The sequence below is a fragment of the Oryctolagus cuniculus genome, chromosome 2, assembly GCF_964237555.1.
Source record: "Oryctolagus cuniculus chromosome 2, mOryCun1.1, whole genome shotgun sequence".
Lineage (NCBI taxonomy): Eukaryota > Metazoa > Chordata > Mammalia > Lagomorpha > Leporidae > Oryctolagus > Oryctolagus cuniculus.
This window is the reverse complement of record NC_091433.1, coordinates 94,551,201-94,575,606: the sequence shown is the minus strand read 5'-3', so window position 1 is coordinate 94,575,606 and position 24,406 is coordinate 94,551,201. Positions and strand designations below refer to the sequence as shown.

General features: G+C 38.6%; 1 pseudogene; it reads right to left on the bottom strand.

Moving 5' to 3' along the window:
- Positions 1 to 1,773: 1,773 nt before the first annotated feature.
- Positions 1,774 to 23,778, bottom strand: LOC138848728 (inducible T-cell costimulator-like; annotated as a pseudogene).
- Between the last annotated feature and the right edge of the window lie 628 nt (positions 23,779 to 24,406).

The window sequence follows — 24,406 nt, the reverse complement described above, 5'->3', positions numbered from 1 at the left end:
AAATGTAACCTATGCACATTTAAATATAGTATAAGGCAACTTAGCCCTAGGGTAACTGTAGTCATTTTGGTTGGTTTTTATGAAGTAATCAATACCCTCAAAAATCTGTATTCATCCTGGAAATGTTGTGCACAAAGTTTTCAAGTGCCACACTAGGCCAGTCTGATAATTTACCATTTTAAAGAATTTTTTTTAGTTTTTCTGGATGTTTATTGACAATGAATTTATTTATTTTTTGTCTAACATTAAAATCTACTCTATAAGTGGCTCCTATGACAGTTTCCATTTCACAGAAATTCTGTCCTGTAGTAGTTTACTTTGAAATTTCCAGTGCTGGGGATGAGAATGCTTCAAGGCATAGCTTGGGATCATGAGATCCCAGGGGCCACCATGAAGGTTGTTTCCCCATTCCCCAGCTAACACACAAAAAGCTGCAAGTAACACAGGAAGCATTTCTGCAAGGCCATCCAGGTTGAACAGAGAACACCACACTTGATTCAAATTACACATTCAGTACTATACTGTACACATCCAACATTACACATGCTTAAAATAATGTAAGTATGCATAGGGACATAATGGGTCTCACTTTGAAAGTAAACTATTAGCAGGCAAATACATATTTTAAAACTCTTAAATAACACCATTTTTTCTGAAGTTAACAGTGTTGCACAGACATGGACTGCTGCAGAAGTCCTGGGCACGCAGAAAGAGGTGGAGAGAATAATCATGTGTTAACATGCATGTAGGAAGTGTTCCAGCCAAATCTTATTCTAAAGATGCCCTTGCAAAACTAGAGCCAGTTTTCAGGCTTAATGGGGTTCTATAGGATGGAATTATGCTTTCACATATGCAGGTGGATGCACTCTGATTCCCAGGGTAACTTCAGCCTCTCGGGGCAGAGGAGCGGGAAGCCCCTTGCTCAGGTATGTCTGTCAACCCTTGGACTTCCACCCAGGGATGTGCTGGGCTGATGGAGATCCTTTTGACCTGGTAGACCCAGAGGCACCACAGCTATAATTTGGCAATAACCTCCAGTTATTGCAGCTTTCGGACTAAATGTATAATTCAGTCTGCTCCCAGGAGAATGATTGCAAATTAAATATGTTTTTATTTGTTTGTGATTTTAAAATTATCTACAAAAATATCAAAGTTTGTACCTAATAGCACCATAAAAACATGCATCATGATATAAAATAAAATAATAAAATGAATTCTTTTTGACTCAGAGCAATGTTTCCTGCCACTAATGTCAACAAAGTAAATCATTCTAACTGAATTTGGGGGAAATTAGATAACTTTCTGGGGCAAAAATATTATTGTAGGGAGAATATAGCCAAACTGATCGTATATAAATACATGTATACATATACAAGGGCAGTTTTAAAGGTGGTGGCAAATGGAAGTAAATGCTGTGTTTATTTTGATTTAAATCCAAATTGAAAACCAAATGTTAAAACTCATACAAATAAGTTGCTCTTCAAAAAGTTGATGAAAGATGCAATCAAGAAAAATACCATTCATGGGTTCAACAATATATTAACAAAATAAACTTCTCTTTTGTTTTTCATGAACTTTTTGATGTATCCTCATATAAATATATTACATAGTTATATATTTATATATGTACTTTTATTACACATCTGAGTGAAAAAGTGTAGGTATTCATAGAGCTCCCTCTTCAAAATAGTTGCAGGCTTTCAAGTAATGTAAAACTATTTACAGAAAGAAAATCAGGGGCAAAAGAAGGCATCTAACTCTTATTGATGGGTTTCAAAAGTCAGAGGACAGTACTGTGTATGTATTAGGACAGTAGAGCATATGTGAACACCTGAGAAATACGATAGCTACAGTTTTGAAACATCACTTCCTGTTGTCTAATTTTAAAAGGAATGCCCATCCCCGTGGAAAGAAGAGGGTCTGTTAGTGAAATGCAGACAGATGTTGCCCTATGCTGTCCATTTGCTTGGCAGATTAAGTTCATTTTTGATATCCTTTTTTTACAGATTTATTTATTTATCTGAAAGTCAGAGTTACACGAAGAAAGAAGGAGAGGCAGAGAGAGAGAGTCTTCCATCATGATTCACTTCCCAGGTGGCCACAACAGCTAGAGTACACCGATCTGAAGCCAGGAGCCAGGAGCTTCCTTTGGGTTTCCCACATGGGTGCAGGGGCCCAAGGACTTGGGCTATCTTCTACTGCTTTCCCAGGCCATTGCAGAGAAACTGGATTGTAAGTGGAGCAGCCGGGACTGGAACCAGTGCCTATATAGAATGCTGGCACTGCAGGTGGTGGCTTTACCTGCTAGGCCACAGTGCTGGCCCCCATTTTTTGGTTTCTTTAAAGCAAAAAAAGACACTTGTTTTACTGCATTGCTAGAAGTAGGCCTAGACACAAGGATTCCTTCCCAGTGAGGTCTGTTTGTTGAGCACATGTAAGATGGGCTTTCTATAAAGCTAGTTGCTAGAAGGTGTTTGTTCTGAGAAAGCAGCAGCACCAAGGAAATCTGTGCAAATCATGCTGGCTTTTAGAGTCACTGGTCCAGAATGAATAAAACATGAGCAGGAGATGAATGTAGTCCAATCAAGTCAAGTCAAACTCTGTAGTCGAGGAAACAAGTTGAGGGGACCCGACCAATGTGTGCCATGCCCAGGTGCTAGAGAGTTCTGTCGGTGTAGGTTTTTCAGCTGTGTTCACTGCTGCTATGAACATGTACTCACTATTAGGGTCATGCACACTTGATTGATATTTCTTTTTTTGTAAGCCAAAACATAAATATGCACCCAAAAATGTAGACTACTGCAAAAGCTGCACATTCTCTGGATAACCGGAACTTCACCTGGCAACAGAGCTTGTGATTCCTAAATATGCAAATATTCTCTGAGAATCTCTACTTGAAAAAGAGGAGGGTCAAAAATTGATAGTTTGCAAAAGTAATAGCTGGCATGAGCACTGTCCAAATTATACAGGAAAAAAGAGAAACTGTTGTTGAATAATTGATATTGACAGAATTTCAGAGCCTTAATGGACACCATGTTTCCACTTTCCTTTGTCTGCCTGAGGTCACAGAGGACTTGTCTCCCTGTCAGCAGCTGCATTTTGAATTGCAGGACAATCTTGGGGTATTTGCATAAAATTTGAACACCTCCACTGTGAAATGCAAACATCTCATACTTGGCAGAGTCACTGATTTCTCCTTAAAGCAATTCCAACACAGCCAAGGAAAGGTACAGGTGTCTGGAGTTCTCCACTGAAGACCTCACTGCCAAGCCCCATCTTTGCATTTTAAAAGCTGTGGCAGGGGCAGGTGCCGTGGCATAGTGGGTAAAGCCACCACCTGCAGTGCCAGCATCCCAAATGGCTGCAGGAACAAGTCCCACTGCTCCTTGTCTGATCCAGCTCTCTGCTATGGCCTCGGAAAGCAGAAGATGGCCAGAGTCCATGGGCCCCTGCACCCATGTGGGAGACCTGGAAGAATTTCCTGGCTTCTGGCTTCAGATTGGCATAGCTCTAACCATTGTGGCCAAATGGGGAGTTAACCAGTAGATAAAAGACACTTCTCCCTCTCTCAGACTCTCATTTTTCTATGTAACCCTTTCAAATAAATATAACTTTAAAAAAAAGCTGTGAAAGACTAGTTACAACTACTGACAAATTTTTTGATTCCTTTATGTGATATCATCTTTAGTTTACATTTAAAGAAAAGTTTGTTTTTAAAATGTAATTATAATGACCTACTTCTCAGCAACTTCCCTTTTATCTCTGTCATTTTATTATTGTTCTGATCAAACTACTGATTTCTTTACACAGTAATGACAATATATTTTACCTTATGAAGTGTGTATCACTTTGAAACATTCTTTTTTTTGAATTTAGACATATAACTTATGAGCATCTTTAGTATCTTTGTTGAAGGAAGTATTTACACTGTGAAGCTGAGTCATCAGCTTCCTCAAAGTTCTATAAGTTGTACTGATGATGTTCATACAAAAAATTTCTCAGGGCCATCTTGGCCCAATGTAATCACTCACAGGTACAAGGTAATATACTTAGTACATTTTTTATTGTTATGGGACTTAAAATTCCATTGGATTTAAAATCTAACATATTTTGAGATAATTCTAATAAACAGTATATCTTTGAAGTATAATTTTATTATTTTTTACAAATATTTCCATTTTAATGTATTATAATAGTCTATTTTCACCAGCTTTCCTAATATCTCATTGCCAATTATTGCTCCTACTGAATTGCTCATTTCTACTCACAGTAATCATATTTTATTTCATAAAAGTCAAACATGTTTGTATTATTGTCTTTAAGATTACCATCACCTGTGTTTTTATTTAATATGCCAGTGTAATCCAATCCTGCCACTGTGAATTTATGGCCATCTTGGTTGTGTGTTCCTTATGAGGTCATTAACTCCATCAAAAATGTTGTGCTAGCAACATTTAATCTCAATGATCTTGTGATTTTCATATATTTTTCTTACACATGAATAATTTACATGATTTATTTTGGAATGTTAATCACTTTTGCATGTTCTACAGTATCCTGCTATGTTAAGTTACTTTGCTTTTCATATCCTGATTTGTGTCATCAATGCAATGCTGAATTCAGACAAGAAATTCAAACATGTTTATGGACACTTTGGGTAAATCTGCTTGGACCCTGGACCCACATGGGAGACAAGGTGAAACTCCTGGTGACTGGTTATGGCCTGGCCCAGCCCTGGTTGTTGCAGCCATTTGGGCTGTGAACCAGCAGATGGAAAACCTCTCTATCTCTGTCTTTCCCTCTCACACTGTAAGTCTGCCTTTCAAATAACTAAATAAATCTTTTTTAAAAAGCAATGATAGAAGAAAAATGTGGAAAGAGAAGAATAATAAAAAGCAAGGGTAAATTTAGTTCCTATACCAACCAAGAAAAGGTACTAAATATATTACCTGAAATTTTTGGATGATTACATTGAAGTAAGATGGCTGTGAGAAACTGTGTACATGAAATTCATGAAAACAACTTACAGAATTCTGAGGGGACTGCTGACCTCAGCTTCACAATGGTAGTATTGCCTTGGACTAAGATATACATAAATGATTGGTCTAAATTCAAAGATAAGGTGGTGCAAAAGTGATCCATATATTATGAAGTAAATTATATTATCAGTATGAGACAAAATGAGTGATTTCATAGGAACAATAATGAAGTGACAAGGAGAACTGCAATAATAGTTATATTATAGTTATATTATAGTTATAACAGCTGCTATAAAGTAATTTGCTGCAAAATAATCCGTTGTAAATACATTACAAAGGGGACTAAATGAAAAATCCAGGAAATGTAACTCATAAATCTTACAATTTATTAAATAACCATGAATAGGAGGTGCCAGGATCTAGAAATATTCTACTGAGTCTTTCAAATATCATCAGTAATTCCATATTCCCAGAAAAACCCAGAATAGGAAAAAAATACCATCTTCCCCAAGAAGGATCAATGATCAGCCTTTTTATGACAGCCATGAAAAACTTGGTACATAAAAGCACCCAGAGAAATAAATTAAGGAATTTTGAGGGAGTTGATTACCTTAAAATAATAAACCCAATCCAGATGGCTAGAAGTTCACAGTGCTGAGATTTACCTAGACTAGGATGGTAAACATATATAGAGGTGATGCTTATCAACTGCAAGTTGAAAACAGAAAATGAAAAAGGATTAAAGAAGTTGTCTTACAAAATATATGGTAAATAATTTGAAAAATGAATAACAGAAAAAGAAATAACAGAGTAGAAAGCAGATGTAAGGCCAGATGCTGAAAAATAGCTCATTCCAATTTCATTAAAATATGAAAACAAAGAAAATTTACCAGAAAACATAAATCAATTAAAGATCACTCACATACCAGAGAACTAAAAAAGAAAAATCTACTATCTAGAAATAACTCCACAACTTTCAAAAATCAAAACTAAAGTTAGAGTTCCATAAAAATCAAGATAAATTAAAAAATATAATATCTGGTATTGGAGAATTATCAATCTGCCCAAATTTGCCTCTGAAACACTGGATGTATGAATTTTCCAAGACAACCTAGAATTTTGACTGCACAATGAAAATATCAACAAAATGGTCATGCATTCACACAGAATTGAACTAGACTAGGATGTTTAACATATATACAAGTGGTTGCTATGAAGACAGAGCTAAAAAGAGATAGTAGAATATGATTAAAGGGAAATGTATGAATTATTTGGAAGGAATAATATCAATGCATATATTTTTACATTATTAACAAAAGAAAAAATGGTTGCATTTAAATGATTTTTAGGATTAGGAGAAAAAGCAGCCAGCATTGTGGTATAGCAGGTAAAGCCACTGCCTCCAGTGCTGGCATCCCATATGGTCAGTGGTTCAAGCCTAGCTGCTCCACTTCTGATCCAGCTCTGTGGCCTAGGAAAGCAGTAGAGGATGGCCCAAGTCCATTGGCCCCTGCACCCATGTGGGAAACCTGGAGGAAGCACCTGGCTCCTGGCTTCGGATAGGTGCAGCTCCGGCCTTTGTGGCCAATTAGGGAGTGAACCAGTGGATGGAAGATACCTTTCTCTCTCTCTCTCTCTCTCTCTCTCTCTCTCTTTCCATCTTTCTCTGTGTAATTCTTTCAGATAAATAAAGACATCTTTAAAAAAATAAAAAAAAGATTAGGAGAAAGAAAGAAGTTAGAAGCAGATAATGAGGATTTTGACATAGATACCTAATAATTTCCCTTTGCAACTCTTTTTTTTATTATTTTTATTTTTTTGACAGGCAGAGTGGACAGTGAGAGAGAGAGACAGACAGAGAGAAAGGTTTTCCTTTTCCATTGGTTCACCCCCCCCAATGGCCACTGCGGCCAGCGTGCTGCAGCCGGTGTACCATGCTGATCCAAAGCCAGGAGCCAGGTGCTTCTCCTGGTCTCCCATGTTGGTGCAGGGCCCAAGGACTTGGGCCATCCTCCACTGCACTCCCAGGCCATAGCAGAGAGCTGGACAGGAATAGGAGCAACCAGGACAGAATCCGGCACCCCAACAGGGACTAGAACCTGGAGTGCCAGCACCGCAGGCAGAGGATTAGCCTATTGAGCTGTGGCACCAGCCTCCTTTTGCAACTCTTAAAAAATTGTCCCTGTTTGACAAGGAATGACCCAAGACATCCACCTCATGGAGGATGGTCTGGTAAGTTTCCCTGGGTGATTTTCTGCTAAAATTGGGTTTCTCAAAAGTTTTCTTCTTTCCTAGGAACATTATCAGAGAGCTGGTTTAGAAGTAGAGCAGCAGTACTCTGGTATAGGATGCCAGTGTCACAAGATGTGGCTTCACTTGATATTCCACAATGCCTGCCCAGTACTTGCTATCTATAACTGATAGTCTTATAGACCATGACTTTAAATTTTAAAAGAGATAAAGCTGAGTGAGAAAAAAAGAGACAAAACATGTTAAAATTAACATTTTTCTTACTAACAGATTACATTACAAATTTTTAAAACTTAATTATGTGGTATCCAGTCTTCCTACTGACTTCTAGATCTTTTTATCTAAAAATATTCACAATATCCAATGGCATTTGTATTTCATTATAACTCAGGCTACACTAAAAACTGATTTCTTAAAATTTATTTATTTATTCAAAAGGCAGATTTACAGAGAAACAGAGACAGATAGAGACAGAGATCTTCCATCTGCTGGTTCACTCCCTAAATGGATACAATGGCCACAGTTGGGCCAGGCCACACTTCCTAATTAGAAGCACCATCTGGGTCTCCTAAGTGGGTAGCAGGGGCCCAAGAACTTGAGCCATGATCCATTACTTTTCAAGGCACACTAGTAGGAAGCTGGATTGAAAGTAGAGGAGCTGGGACTCAAATTAGCACTCAACTCTTCAGTGGCCATGAGGGACACATCATGCCTCACAGTCTGGAGAGATGCAAGGCAAGTTTATGAAAAGACAGGGTCTAAGCCTGTTCTATCATATCCAGAGTCTGGAACTCTTATCCCAGCTGCAATGACAGAGGAAGGATATGCCACCTGTGCTTTCTAAGGAAGAACAGCTTTATGCATATGAGATTATCCTAATGCCTGCTCAGTCATTTCTAATGGATAAAAATGAAGTGCTAAGGCTTCAGCCCCCAATAACTATCACGATTTATCTTAGTGCACAACCACCATACCCTGAGACATGACCTCTAAGCTTGGGCTCAAAACGAATCCACCACTTATCCAGGGAAAACTCTCCAAGACCAGCAAAAAAAAAAAGCTACCATCAAAGTAAGAACTACTTAAACCAACTGAAACTGTTGAGACTGAATATCTGAATAATGGCAATGCAAATGAGGCTGCTAAATGGTGTAAAAGAAATGAGAGCTGCTAAACACTTTCATTCTAAGATGTTAAGCAAAGCAATCAACCCATCACTAGAAAGAAGTAAGGAAAGTAAGGAAAAAGCAAGTTCTTGGACCAGTTTACACAAAAGGCCCTCTGCCATTATTGATTCTAAACTTGTTTGGGGGAAGGTTGTTGACAGGAAACTGGGGGCATGTTTAAGCCCAGAACACATTGTCTATTTTTTTTTTTATTTGACAGAGTTAGAGAGAGAGACAGAAATATCTTCCTTCCATTGGTTCACCCCACAAATGGCTGCCACAGTCAGAGCTATGCTGATCTGAAGCCAGGATCCAGGTGCCTCCTCCTGGTCTCTCATGTGGGTGCAGGGACTCAAGCACCTGAGCCATCCTCCACTGCTCTCCTGGCCACAGCAGAGAGCTGGACTGGAAGAGGAGCAACTGGGACTAGAACCCGGTGCCCATATGGGATGCCGGTGCTGCAGGTGGAGGATTAACCAAGTGAGCCAAGGTGCCAGCCCCATATTGTCTACTATTAAGGTGTATTTATTGTAACATTTTTATTTATTGGAAAGGCTGAGTGACAGAGTGAAACAAAGAGAACTTCCATCTACTTGACTACTTTGCCAAATGCCTAAAACAAACAGGCTTGAGTCAGTCCAAATCCTGAGGCATAGAACTCTATCTGATTTTCCCACTTCGGTTTCAGGGATCAAAATGTTGATCCATCACTTTCTGTCTCCAGGGTGCACATTTTCAGGAAGCTGGATTGAAGCACAAGTGGGACTTTACCCCAGATATTTCTAGTATGCAGTTATTTCTAGTGGTGGCTTAATCTGCTGTACCACAGCACCTGCCCACAGGACACATTATATTTGAGTGAGATTTTGAATCAAACATCAAAATGAGAATTTTAATAAATTAAGATTTTAAATTGTTAAGGGCCATAGCAATGGTGCAGCAAGTTAAGTCACTGTCTGCAGCACCAGAATCCCATATGGGCACTGATTTCAGTCCCATCTGCTCCATTTCTGTTTCAACTCCCTGATAATGTGCCTGGGAAAGCAACAGAGAATGGTCCAAGTGCTTGGGCCCCTGACCCCATGTGGGAGACCTGGAAGAATCTCCTGGCTCCTGGCTTCAGCCTGACCCAGCTCTGACTATTATGGCTATTTGAGGAGTGATCAGTGTATGGAAGATCTCTCTGTCTCTGTCTTCCCTCTGTCTGTATCTTTCCCTTTCAAATAAATTAAATAAATCTTTAAGAAAAGTACACGGCAAAAAGAATTAAAAGACAAGGTTATTTTTAAAAAGTAAAGAAAGAAATCTTTTTTTAAAAAGGCAAATTTTGTCCATTAAAACAAAACAGCAGAAAAGTTCAAATAACACATCATATACAGGAGATAACACTCAAGATTCAAAAATGCAAAATGCTCATAAATTAAAGACAAAAAATAATTGCCAACATGTAAGAGTGATGGTTATACTGGCAAACAATGGTCAGACTAATCTTTTTTTCTTTTTGTTTTAAAGATTTATTAATTTATTTGGAAGTAAGAGTTACAGAGAGAAAGAGGGAGAGACAAACACAGATTTTCCATCTGCTGGTTCACTCCCTAAATGGCCACAACAGCCAGAGTTTGGCCAGTCTGAAGCCAGGATCCAGGAGCTTCTTCAGGGTCTCCTTCATAAATAAAGGAGCTCAAGGACATGGACCATCTTCTGCTGCTTTTCCAGGCACATTAGTGGGGAGCTGGATCAGAAGTGGAGCAGCCAGGACTCAAATTGGTGCCCATATAGGATGCTGACACTGCTGGCAGTGGCTTTACCCAGTATGTCACATCACACCCAGAATAGTCCTTTTTGGTTAAAGATTCATTTATTTGAAAGGTAGAGTTACAGAGAGGGAGAGAGGGAGAGAGGGGGAGAGAGAGAGAGAGAGAGAGAGAGAGAGAGGCAGGCCCCATTCACTGGCTCACTCCCCAGAAGGCCACAACGGTTAGAATCTCTTCCATGTCTCCCATGTGCGTGTAGGAGACCAAGGACTTGGGCCACTTTCTACTGCTTTCCCAGGCCATAGCAGAGAGATGGATTGGAATTATAGCAGCTGGGGCTTGAATTGGAGCCCATATGGGATCCTGGCAGTGCAGGCGGTGGCTTCAACTACTACACCCCCAGATTAGACTTTAAGGCAAAAGATGGTACTAGATATAAATAGGAAATATGAAGTAGCAAAAGGATCATCCAATATGTATTAGATATGTAGTTATATATATTTAACAAATTTTTAAAAATTAAATAAAAAGGACAAAAATATGTGGACAAATAAACCATAAAACAACAATGCTCAGAGATGCCAATATCCAACTTTCAATAATGGAAATACTACTACCAAAAAAGCCTGAAAAGGATATAGAAAATTTACACTCTAAAACAACAAAGTGTTTATCTTATACCATTCAATAATGCATTCCATTTGAGTATATATGCAACATTTGCCAGAGAAGACTGTTTGCTAGATCATGTAATAGCCTAAATAAATTTGAAAGGATTTAAACCATAAAATATTTCCTCTGGCCATGAGGGATTTTAACTGAAAATTAGGGATGAGTTTCCTGGTAGTTAAGATATCATTTGGTATGCCCATTGTGTATTATATTACCTAGGCTCAAGTCTTGACTCTGTTTCCCTTCCCAGTTCCCACCAATGTGAATGCTGGGAAAAAGCAGTTAGTAGCTCAAGCACTTTGGTCCTTGTCAGTCATGTGATGGACCTGGATTGAGTTCAGTGTGGCCTGAAAAGGCTCACCTGCTACAGACATTTGAAGAGCAAACCAGCAGATGGATAACTACTACCCGTGTTTCTGGCTCCCAAAGAAAACAACTTTCAAAAGCCTGAAAATGAAAAACAAAAGGACATTTAAGAGGTTGGAAAATACATGAAAAATTAGTAGCATATCCCTAAGTAGCCAGTGGATCACAGAAGAAATCACAATGGAATTAAGAATTTCAGTAGTGAATCAGCTCGTGAAGATGCAAACACTCCTCCCCCCCCCCTTGCTCTCACTCTGTCTCTAATTATGACTTACAAACAAAGAAATAAATCTTTTAAAAAGGCACAATGAGGGGCCGGCACTGTGGCATAGTGGGTATAGCCGCTGCCTGCCATGCCGGCATACCCCATATGGATGCTGGTTCAAGTCCAGGCTGCTCTGCTTTTGATACAGCTCTATGCTATGGCCTGGGAAAGTAGTAGAAGATGGCCCAAGTCCTTGGGCCCCTGAACCCATGTGGAAGACCTGGAAGAAGTTCCTGGCTCCTGGTTTTGGATCAGTGCAGCTCCGACCATTGCAGCAGCCATTGGGGGAGTAAACCAGTGGATGGAAGACTCTCTCTCTCTCTCTCTCTCTCTCTCTCTCTCTCTCTCCCCCCTCCTTCTCTCTCTGTGTAACTAAAATAAGCAAATAAATCTTTTAAAAAAGGCATGTTGAACAGAAGACATCCTAGGAAATTTTTTTTTCCTGACGAACAAGATCAAAATGAACATACTAGCTGGTTATCACCACCATCACAACATGCAATGTCTGTTGCCACTTCAATGCCACATTCACCTGTGGTCACCACCAAGAGTATGAATATACTGTGACTCCCTAGACAACACCTACTGTGTCCAAGCTGCCTAAGTACTTAGTGATGCTACAGAGGAGGAAAAATCATTTAGAGAAATCTATGGACTTCTAAGCAGTAAAAAAAAAATCAAACTGTTGTAGAACCATGAAATTCCATTATCTGGTATCACCTATGGATTTAAATTTTGTGTTTGGGACAAGCCACAAATTATGGAAAATTCTAACACAATAATAGTGAGTAACCCGGTACTATTGCTGGATTTACATATATCAATTTTTTAAGTTTTTATTTATTTATTTATTTGAAAGGCAGAGTGAAGATTAATGAAGATCTTCCTTCCACTGGTACACTCCCCAAATGGTTGCAACAGCCATGGCTAGGCCAAACTGAAGCCAGAAGCCCAGAGCTTCCTCCAGGCCTCCGACATGGGTACAGGGGACCAAGTATTTGGTCCATCTTATGCTGCCTTTCCCAGGCCATTATATATTTTTATAGGAAGATTTCATATATTTTCCTTGCTTTTGAGGACAGCTTCTGGAGTGATTGGATTTCTTTGAAGTCTTCATAAGCCAGCAAGGAGTCTGTTTTCTTCTCAAAATTTGGGTTTTTAAAGAATTATTTAAAGGGCCCAATGAGAGAGAGAGAGAGATCTTCCATCCACTGGTTCACTCCCCAAATGACCACACCAGCCAGGGATGAGACAGTCTGAAACATGAGCCACGAGCTTTCTTTGGGTCTCCCACATGGATGCAGTACTTAGCAAATCCTCCACTGCTTTATAACTGGTGCCCCTATTGGATGCTGGCATCACAAGCAGAGGATTAACCCACTATACTACAATGCTGGGCCAAAGAAAGCTGTAAAGTTTTACAAGGAAATGAGTTTAAATCTTTTCTTGACTAATTGAATTGCCTGGAAACTCCAGTATGATATTGCATAGAAGTGGTGAGAGGAAATATCCCTACCTTGTTCTAATGGATTACATCCTTATAAATATATTGAGATGTGTTTGAAATCTAGAATATAATGGGTTTTTTTGGGGAAATCAAGATGGCATTCAAATTTCTCTTCAACATTTATTTTGTTGAATGACTCTTTTCCTTGCAGTTCTGTTTGTGTTTGGCTACATATATTTTGAAGGTTTGTTATTAGCAGCATCAATGCTTAAGAATATTATGATCTCATAATTAACTGTGCCCTTTATAACTCACAAATACACTAAGCGTTAATCATATCCTTTCCTTTGAAACTGATGCTGCCCAAAACTGATATAGGACCTCTTCTGACTAGTGTTAGCAGATGGTCCTTTACTTTTAACACATAAATGTTTAACACATACTCATTCTGAGTACACACATTTGTGTCTTGTTTTATATTCACTCTGCTGAGCTGGAAATTTAGGGCTGTTTTCAAAACATTATACTTGATCAGATTATTTATATGTTTGGATTTCAGTCTTAATATTTCATTACTTCTGTTGTATTTTATCATATACTACTTTTGGTAAACTTCTTGTTTTTTGTTGATATTTGTGGGTGCTTGGAATTGCTCCTTTTTGTTATTCTGGTGGGTGATTTATACTTATTGAACATATGTTAATGTTTATCTTCTCATAATCTACTTTCAAATGATTTCATAACATTCACAATCTGATTTTTGAGTTTAGTACAGGGAAGGAACATATATGATGAATCAGAAGCAACAGAATCACTTAAAATGTGGCTTTTTTGTTCTTGTTCAGATGTGCCCAAGCAGCAAATTATTTTATTGTAGCTTTAAATTGAGCAAATACACACACAAACATATACACATGCACCATACATTCATAATTACACATACACAATCAGCAAACCCCAATCCATGTATCAAAGTCCATCAGTGTACCAGCTTAAGATTACTGCCCTAGAACAGTCCCTTTCTTTAAATATCAAATTTAACCTAGAGATTAATTTTTAACCAAAATGACACAGTTTAGTTACTCTTTTTGCAAAAGACGCAGGTACCATCATAAAGCTCAAATGATTTAATAGGTTACACTATCTAGGTAATTGGATAAGAAATGGCTTATTCATCAAATTAAACAGAAACTGAACCTAGTTTGAGTTAGCATCAAAAGAGAAATAGGAAGAGTTTCAATAAAATTGAATGTATGCAATTTTATTTCAAATACATTGAGTTGTATCTAAATGTGTACACTTCAACATTATACATAAATGAGAGATACTTAAATACTTTTGTTTAGGAAAATGTGAATAGATAATAATAATCACCAACATTTATTTTATATCAGGCAATGTTTTCAGCATTTTATGTTTCCAGAAAAAAATGAGATTGCTCCTATTACATTAACTTTAAAGAATATGGAACTGAGGCAGAAAAAGGTAAGTAACTGGTTTGCCCAACGATATATAATCATGAGGTTGCAAAGCCTTAGACTTGGCGTGATCTGAATGAAAGCTACTTTTTTTTAAAATTCAAAATTTGGTCTATTTCATATGTCCATGAAAAGGATATTAAAATATATTTTTATTTTTCCCCCAAAGAAACTTTTTATTTAAGGAAAAAAAAAACTTCATGCATTTGTAAGTACAATTTTAGGGATACAGTGATCCTTCCCACCATACCCACCCTCTCACCCACTGTCCCACACTTCCTCCTCCTCTGTCTCCCATTCTCAGTCCCATTCTCCACTAAGATTCATTTTTTATTAACTTTATACACAGAAGACCAACTCTATACTAAGTAGGGAGTTCAACAATTTCAATGAAAAAAACCAACTGTTCCTCAATGGCTGAGACAAGAGCTATTCAAAGTCATTGCATCTTAAAGTTAATTTCATTTCTTTCTTTTTTTAAGAAACTTAACTCTAAAGAAGCACCCAAGAATGAAACATGTTTTGTGAGCATTTATACATAATAAAAATAATACAACTCTTTGGGGACAGAGGTCCTGCATGGGAAGTTAGTGAACAGTGACTTTTATTGTTAATTTAATAATTAAAACTCTTATGTATGACATCAATGATCACTCAAGGCTATGTTTTTTGCTTTTTATTTATTTTTTTAATTTATTTTTTAAGGAATACAAATTTCTTAAGTCAATATTAGGAATAGGAAGCCTTTTGAATCCACAAATGCCACCAGAATTTAGACAAAGCCATAAGCAAAGTGGAAGCTCTCCCCACCTTTCAAAGAAAAGTACCTCCTTCTTTGATGATCACCTCTTTCCAATGGGGTCTCACCCACCGAGGTACTTTATGTAGGACATTTTTTTTTTTTTGCCACAGTGTCTTGGTTTTCCATGCCTGAAATGCTCTCCTGGGCTTTTAAGCCAGACCAGAATGCCTTAAGGGCTGATTCTGAGGTCAGAGTGCTATTTCAAGTGATTGTCATTCTATGAGTCTGATGTGTGTATTGCTTTCCATGTTGGAGCACTCACTCCTTTTTAATTTTATTATTACCTGACACTCTATCCTAACAATAATATCACTTTAACACTTCAGATGGTATTTTTGGGGCCGGCACTGTGGTGAAGTGGGTTAAATTTTTGTCCAGAAGTGCCAGCATCCTATGTGGGTGCCAGCTCTAGTCCTGGCTGCTCCTCTTCAGATATAGCTCTCTGATATGGCCTAGGATAGCCATAGGAGATGGCCAAAGTCCTTGCACCCCTGCACCTGCACTTTGCATCAGTGCAGCTCCAGCCTTTGCAGCTATCTGGGGAGTGAACCAGGGGATGGAAGACCTCTCTTTCTATCTCTACCTCCCTCTGTAACTTTGTCTTTCAAATAAATGAAATAATCCTTTTAAAAAAGATGGTATTTTACCATGCATCTAAGGCTATTTGGGGTCCTATGGCAAGTTTTTAACTGTACCCTTAGAAGTAAGTTCATATGAGTGTATGCAGAACTATACAGCTTTACAGTTATAACCCTCATATACTTCATAATTACAACTTTAGGAACATGAAGATTCTTCCCACTATGCTTGCCCTCCCCACTCATACTCCCATTCCACTTCCTCGGCCCCCTCTTATTCCCACTCTTATTTTTTACTGAGATCTTAATATCAAATAACACTTTCTGATAAACATATGAAAATTGCAGATGAACATTGCTCAAAACCAAATAAAGGGTCTGGCACTGTGGCATAGCAAGTAAAGCTGCTTGCCTCCAGAGCCGGCATCCCATATGGTGCTGGTTCAAGTCCAGCTGCTCCACTTCTGATCCAGCTCTCTGCTATTGCCTAGGAAAGCAGGAGAAGATGGCCCAAGCCCTTGGTCCCCTGCACCCTTGAGGGAGACCTGGAAGAAGCTCCTGGCTCCTGGTTTTGGATCAGTGCAGCTCCAGCCATTGTTGACACCTGGGGAGTGAATCAATGGATGGACGAACTCTCTCTCTCTGCCTCTGCCTCTCTGTAACTCTGCCTTTCAAATAAAGAAGTAAATCTTAAAAAAGAAACAAGTACTCAGAACCGGCATTGTGGCATAGTGGGTAAAGCCACCATCTTCAAATTTAGCAAATATATGCCTTGTTAGATGAGTGTACTTTGTGTAGTTCTTCATGTCAGTGTATACACTTTAGAAATTTATTACAGCAGAAAACCCATATGAACATGTATTTAAGAAAACTTGTCCTTTAGAAAAATATTAGACCTACAGAGTTAAAGGAAAAAAAGGTACAAATGTGATCTTTTGAATAAAAATATAGCTTTCATGAATGTATGGTGTTATAAACCACACTAATATTTCACTGAGAACCAAAAGTAAATTGGACTGTCTTATTTTGTGATTTGGAATCTAGGGACAAAACATCCTTTACTTTTCCTGCAGAGAAGGTAAATTGTGTTGTGATATCAAACTCATTCTAAGTTTAGATACCACAGGGCCAAGTTGTTTGCTCTAATGAAAACAAATCTATTCATTTACCCCATATACTCCACTACATTTAAATAATAATATATGTAATAGTGCATCATGAAGAAAATATATTTATGCCTAAAATACAAGTTCAACTATTACAAACTGTTAAACAAAACTTAAAATTGTATGTTTTTAATATTCTGAAATAGAACATTATTCTTTCCTTCCCAATAAAAATGTGTCACAGTTTAATGTCTTCAGAATAAGGAGAGTATATAAAGTGAAATACATTTTGAGGAGAGAATTTATAATGTTCATTTTTGAACCATTTATAATGTTCATTTTGAAACACACTTTTCACTTCTTCACATTTTAAAATTGCAACATTATCTAAATATAAATATTTTCATCCATCCTTACTGGTTATTGCAAATTACCAGAATTAATTGCTTCCCAACCACTTACAATTTATTTCTTCACTTCAAATAAAAATAATTGATTATATCTCTTGAGCAAACAAGTAAATAAAATGACTTGGCATCATTTTAAAAAACTTATAAAATTAAAGTCCATAAGAACTCTAAAACCACAGCAGAAATATTCTATAAACATGTACTCATGCATATTGTTCTTACAATAGATTCATACCCATGTCATATGAGAGTAATTCCTTGTTCAATATCAAAATTTTCACATTCTTCTCATTATTAATTTTAATATGGTGACTGTAGCTGGACACAATAAGTTTTTTTATGATTTATTTACTTATTTGAAAGGCAGAGTTACAGAGAGGCAGAGGCAGAAGTCGGGGGGAGAGGTCTTCTGTCTGCTGGTTCACTCCCCAGGTGGGTGCAATGGCAGGAGCTGCACTTATCTGAAGCCAGGAGCCAGGAGCTTCTTCCTGGTCTCCCACATGGGTACAGGGGCCCAAGGATTTGGGCCATTTTCCACTGCTTTCTCAGGCCATTGCAGAGAGTTGGATTGGAAGGGGGCAGCCAGGTCTCAAACCACCACCCATGCGGGATACCAGCACTGCAGGCAACAGCTTTACCCGCTATGCCACAATGCTGGCCTCACACAAGTGATTTTCTACAATTAAAAGAAACAATTTGGGTATGATCACTTTTCTAGCCTTCTTGTTTTTGTTGGGACAAAGTGTTTGAATTTAGACTGACAAGGATCAGTCCACTCCACAAAGAAAAATGCCTAAATATTAGAGCATTGCTCCTGACCCCTCCTCAGTTGTTCCTCTATATGGGATTTATTAATGACTTACATGATTGGAGATATGAGAAGCAGTAAATGAGCTACCATACCACCTTTTGTTTTATTTAGGATGTTTTTAGGATGCCTATAAATGAACATGAGTTCTTGTCTTCCCTCATTTATACTGTAAATTTAGGACAAAATCTGTGCTCTGTAAGTGACTAGGTAAGGATACAAGGTACTGGGGCAACAGAAGGGAGTCTTTTTTGCTAAACACCAAGACTAATAACTCTGTGGGTTATAAAGCTCACATTTCCTTCCATGTCTAGTTTTGAATCATTCAGAATGCAGAGAAAGTAGGAATGTAAGTTATGAACACGCTTCACTGCCACAAATTTTAAGATACTCATGAGTTTACATTCAGGAATGAATTAAAATTTAAACAAAAATACCATAGTGAATTTTGAGGGATTCATCAATATATACATTTATAATTAAAATACACATCTATAATTATATCTACTTATACATGATTTGACAGAAATTATTTATCTGGGATGGATATTTAACAATGCCTTTTATAATTTTAATATTGTATCAAAAAAGTAATCCTTGAAACCCTTGGGAAGTTGATGATAAAAGTTGATGTTTACCAAAAAATTAAATACCTTGGAAAAAATTTAACTAAAGATGTGAAACTACAAAACATTAAAAAAACAGAATAACAAAAAAAAATGGAAAAACCTTCCATGTTTGTGGATTGAAGAATTAATATCACCAAAATGTTGAAACTAGCCAAAGCAATTTATAGATTCAATGAGATCCCCGTCAACATACCAAGGACATTATTCTCAGATTTGTATGGAAACACTGGAGACCCCAAATAGCTAAAGCAATTTTAAACAACAAAAATAAAGTCAGAGTCATCACAATAATAGATTTCAAGATGTACTACAGGGAAGTTATAAATAAAACAGCCAAAAAGTGGCAAAAAAAAATAGACATGTACACCAAAGGAACAAAATATAAACCACAGAAGTTAATCCATGCATCCACAATCAATTAACAAGCTAAAAATCAATCCCTGAAGAAAGAACAATCTCTTTAACAAATGGTGCTGGAGAAATTGGATCTCTACCTTCAGAAGTATGAAATAAGACCTATATTAACACCCTATACAAATATCAACTCATAATTGATCAAGGATCTACATCTATGACCTGATATTATCAAATTATTAGAGGAAAACATTGGGGAAACTCCGCAAGACATTGGCATAAGCAAAGATGTCTTGGAAAAGACCCTAGAAGCACAGGTAATGAAGGCAGAAAGAGACAAAAGCAAAGAAGCTTCTGTGTTGTAAAGAAAACACTCAGCAACAAAGTGAACATACAGAAGAATATAGTTTTTCTCTATATAATTGATAAAGGGTTAATATCCAATATCTATAAAGACCTGAAAGGACTCAACTACAACAAAACTGTAGTTAAGAAATGGGCAAAGGACATGAACAGGAATTTTTCAAAGGGTGCAATGTAAATGGCTGCCAGACACATGAAAAGATGCTCAGTATCTCTAACCATCAGGGAAATGCAAAGAAAACCACCATGAAGTTACATTTCATCTCAGCTAGAATCCCTATTATCCAAAAACCAAAAAATAATAAATGCTGGTAAGGATGTGAGGGAAAATTTACCCTAATGCACTGTTGGTGGGAACGTAAAGTGGTACAACCATTATGGAGGACAGTAAGGATATTCCTCAGAAATCTGAAAATAGATCTACTACATGAAATCCGATGAAATTTGATGAACTCAGTCTATGGGAGAGTTATTTTTACTCCTCACATTTATTGCAGCTTAGTTGAAAATAACCAAGATATGAAATCAAGTCAGATTTCTATTAACTGATAAGTGGAATAAGAAAATGAGTAGCATGGAACACTACCCAGTCATAAAAAATAATGAAATCTTGTCTTTGCAACAAATGAATGCAACTGGAAACCATGATGCTTACTGAAATAAGCCATTCATGAAAGACAAATTTCATGTTTTTCCTGATATATGCTAATTAATATAGGATACAAAATGTATAAGAATGAAGTGGACATATGATTTGATTATTGTTTTTAGCCCTTGTATATATTTTAGTGAAACTTTGGTATTTGTATTTTTTACTTGCTGAATATTATTGTTATTGGTGCACTATATCTGAGATTGTAAGGGAAATTATGAAATTATGTTTTTAAAGTTTATATTTTTGCAAAAATTAAAGCAAAGAAGGATGAAGAAGGATTGAAGGAGAGAGAGAGAGAGGGAGGGAACTATGGTTATCTTCTTAGAATTGTACCTATGAAATACATGAAATCTGTTTCTTTACATTAATAAAAATATTTAGAGAATCTAAAAGTAAACTTAAACATCTCCAGCCAGCTGATCTTCAAAAAAGGGCTAAAAATTTACACTGCAGAAAGGACAGTCTTTTCAATAAATGGTGCTTGGAATATTGAATACCCACATGCAGAAAATTTAAACTTACTCTTATCTCTCCTCATTTACCAAAAAATGAACTCAAGGGTGTTCATTTACCCTAGTCATTAAGATGCTAGCATCTCATATCACAGTACCTCAGCTAGATACCAAGTTCTGACTTCTGAGTCCAGTTTCCTGCTAATGCAGATGCTGGGAGGGAGTCATGACAACTCAAGCACTGGATTCCTTCTACCATGAGGGAGAGCTGGATTGAATTCCACACTACTGATTTCTGTTTGGCCCAGTCCTGGCCTTTGTGGGCATATGTGGAGTCAATCAACATGAGATCACTCTCTAGCTGTCTCTTTATGTCTTATTGCTCTCAAATAAATACTGTTTAAAATTAATTAAAGATGATTTAAAGACTTAAATGTAAGACCTGACTATTTGGAGAAAGTGCTTCAGGACATTGGAATGGACAAGAATTATGGCAGCTGGATCTTCTGTATATTAAGATAATCGAAAATGAATCTTGACGTGAATGGAGGGGGAGAGGGAGTGGGAAGGGGGGGTTGTGGGTGGGAGGGACGGTATGGGGGGGAAGCCATTGTAACACATGAGTCGTACTTTGGAAATTTGTATTCATTAAATAAAAGATAAAAAAAAAAGAATTATGGCAGCTGGCTTGGGATGCAGGCACAGATGGACACTCAAGGAAAGATGTGATGGAGGGGGTGGCATTGTGGTGCAATGGGTTACACACTGTGATGCTGGCACTCCACATGGGTGCTGGTTTGTATGCTGGCTGCTCCAGTTCAGAACCAGCTCCCTGCTAATGACCTGGGAAAACAGTGTTATATGGCCCTCATGTATTGGCCCCTGCCACCTATGTGGGAGATCCAGAAGAAGCTCCAAATGCCTGGCTCCTGGCTTTGGACTGGCCCAGCCCTGGCCATTGCAGCTATTTGTGGAGTGAGCCAGTGGATGGAAGCTCTTTTTGTCTCTCTGTCTCTATCTCTTTCTCTGTTTCTCTATGTAACTTTCAAATAAGTCTTTTAAAAATGTGCTGAAGACACAGGAGATGGAAGAATATTTTAAAAAAGCAGGTAACAGATGACAACAGACATCAATTTAAAAAGTTCATAGTCACAAAAGTACTACAGAAACATATAAGGAAAATATATTTTAAAACTTACGAAAATAGGGGCCGGCGCTGTGGCACAGCAGGTTAATGTCTTGGCCTGAAGTGACGGCATCCCATATGGGCACCGGTTCTAGTCCTGGCTGCTCCTCTTCCAATACAGCTCTCTGCTATGGCCTGAGAAAGCAGTGGAAGATGGCCCAAGTCCTTGGGCCCCTACACCCACTTGGGAACCCCAGAAGAAGGTCCTGGCTTCAGGTTGGCACAGCTCTGGCTGTTGCAGCCAACTGCGGAGTGAACCATCAGATGGAAGACCACTCTCTCTGCTTTTCCTCTCTCTGTGTAACTCTGACTTTCAAATAAATAAATAAATCTTTAAGAATGTTAATAAAATAAATAATAACTAATTTCAGGAAATTAATATAGAAGCATTCTTTATAGAGCTTACAGAACTTACTAAGTTACTAAGAGGATTTTGCTAAATTTATAGAAGTAAAAATTTGACTCCAGAGGAAAATATCTGCTACATTCTGAAAATCAGTTTCCCAAAACACAAATATCAGATGAAATAGAAAAGCTACTACATAATTTAATAAGTTGAAACAATTTTAAGGAGCCAAATCAACCAAGAAAAACGTTCCACAAGTAAAGTTTTAGGCCCATATACATGGAATATTCCAAACTTTCAATAAAAAACCTTAAATTTCCCAAACAAGCAAACAAGCTCCAACTGGAACTAAACAGAGGATATATTTCAATTTCTTTTGGGAAGCCAGTGCTGTGTATATGATGCAAACATCAGAGAACATACTAAAAATGAAAATAAACAGCATCTGTTTCATAAACAGATGATATCCTAAGCAAATTATTATTATGTGAATTCAACCATACAGGAAAACATAATATGTCTATAACAACTGAGACACACTAAAATGTGAAGAACATTCAGCATTCTCAAACAAACCCTGTAAAACATCCAGGTAGGTAGAAAATGTGAGGCAATTACATAACCATTTAGATTAAGTGTTAAAAAGCATTTAATTAAATTCAGTATCCAAACATAAAAAATCTTTTAGAAAAATTGCAAAAAACAGTGATTTGCTGTATGTGATCAAGATAGTCTAAAATGGACCTACAACAAACCACTTAACACAGGATCAGGGAAAGCTTTTCCCCTGGGAACAGACCCAGACATGCCTGCTGTCTTCTCTCCATTTCTAACAGGGAAATCAAACAAAAACAAACAAGCATCAAGCTTTAAACAAACCAGAAACTCTGTCCATATACCCAGGTGATATCCATTACATACAGATAATCAATGTAATCCTGAACTACATACAACTGACAAGTGAGGGTAACGAGATTACTGGGTAAAATGTTATTACCGGGCGTCCTATTTGGGCGTTGGTTCGAGTCCCGCCTGCTCCACTTGCGATCCAGCTCCCTGCTATGACCTGGGAAAGCAGTAGTAGATGGCCCAAGTCCTTGGGCCCCTGCACCTGTGTGGGACACCTGGAAGAAGCTCCTGGCTCCTGGCTTCGGATTGATCCAGTTCCAGCCATCGCAGCCACCTGGGGAGTGACCCATAACAGAAGACTTCTCTGCCTCTGTCACCTGTCTTTCAAGTAATAAACCTTTTTTTTTTTAAATGTCATTACTAACAGCAAGAAACACATAGAAAATAATATTAGACGAAAGACAGACTAGAAAACACATATCCACAAGAGAAATGAATCAGGATTAACCACACGATATCTTTAAACCTAGTTCATATGAACAGTACACACGTACAACTTCCCAGAAGAGAAATCGTTGGGGAATGTGAAGAAACACAAGACCAGGAGTAATGAACCGCAGTTAGCGGTGACTCACCTGGAGCAGTTTCTGCAGCTCATGGCGAACTCTAGAGGTCCTGAGAGCCCCGCAGGACAATGAGATGACAGCGACGCCGCTGCCCAGAACTCAGGCAGCGGGGGGGGGGGGGGCCTCAGACCCCAAACCCGGCCCGCACTCCCGTTGCCCGGCAACAGCCTCTCCATGCCCACTGTGACAGCAAGCGTGCTGATTGGCTACAGCTTTTGTGACGCTCCGCACGCCCATCGGCTTGGCAGCTGTCCAATCAGGGGCCCCCGTGAGGGTGGCGGACAACCTTGCCATCTCAGGAGACCCCTGTGTCCTAGTCACGTACAGCCTACAGTGGCAGGTGCGTCCCCCCCCACCCCCACCCCCGTGGCTCGGCCTTCTCAGCTCTCAGGAGAGGAAGCCCCTGACCTCGCAAGCGGGAAACGGTGAGTATGGGGCCAGGTTTCCCAGATGGGGCTGTGGGGTGGGTGGATCCTGCCTGAGCCAGCGACAGGGCGGGGCTGGACTTCCCCCAAGTGAGCTCTTCTATCTGCGGACCCCTGCGGTGAGGGCTGGGCGGGCTCCTGACTGTGGGCAACAGCCCCGTCCCTGAACCAGCGCCCTGGGCTGGCTCCAGAGCCTCCTCTCCGTCTCTGCGTGCGTGCAGTCCGCCTCTCCCCAGGTTGTGTGGAGAGGACGGAGGGTGATGGGGGAGTCTGGATGTGCTGTAGCGTTCATGCGGTGAGGAGGTTGGGGGTCATCGTTCCCTCCTTTCTCCCCAGACATGCACATTACAAGCTGGGGAACTCAGAAATGGAAGTCTTATTTTGCTCAGCTTTTTGGGCCAGGGTTGGGGATGGCATCTGATGATGAACTTGCTGGCAGA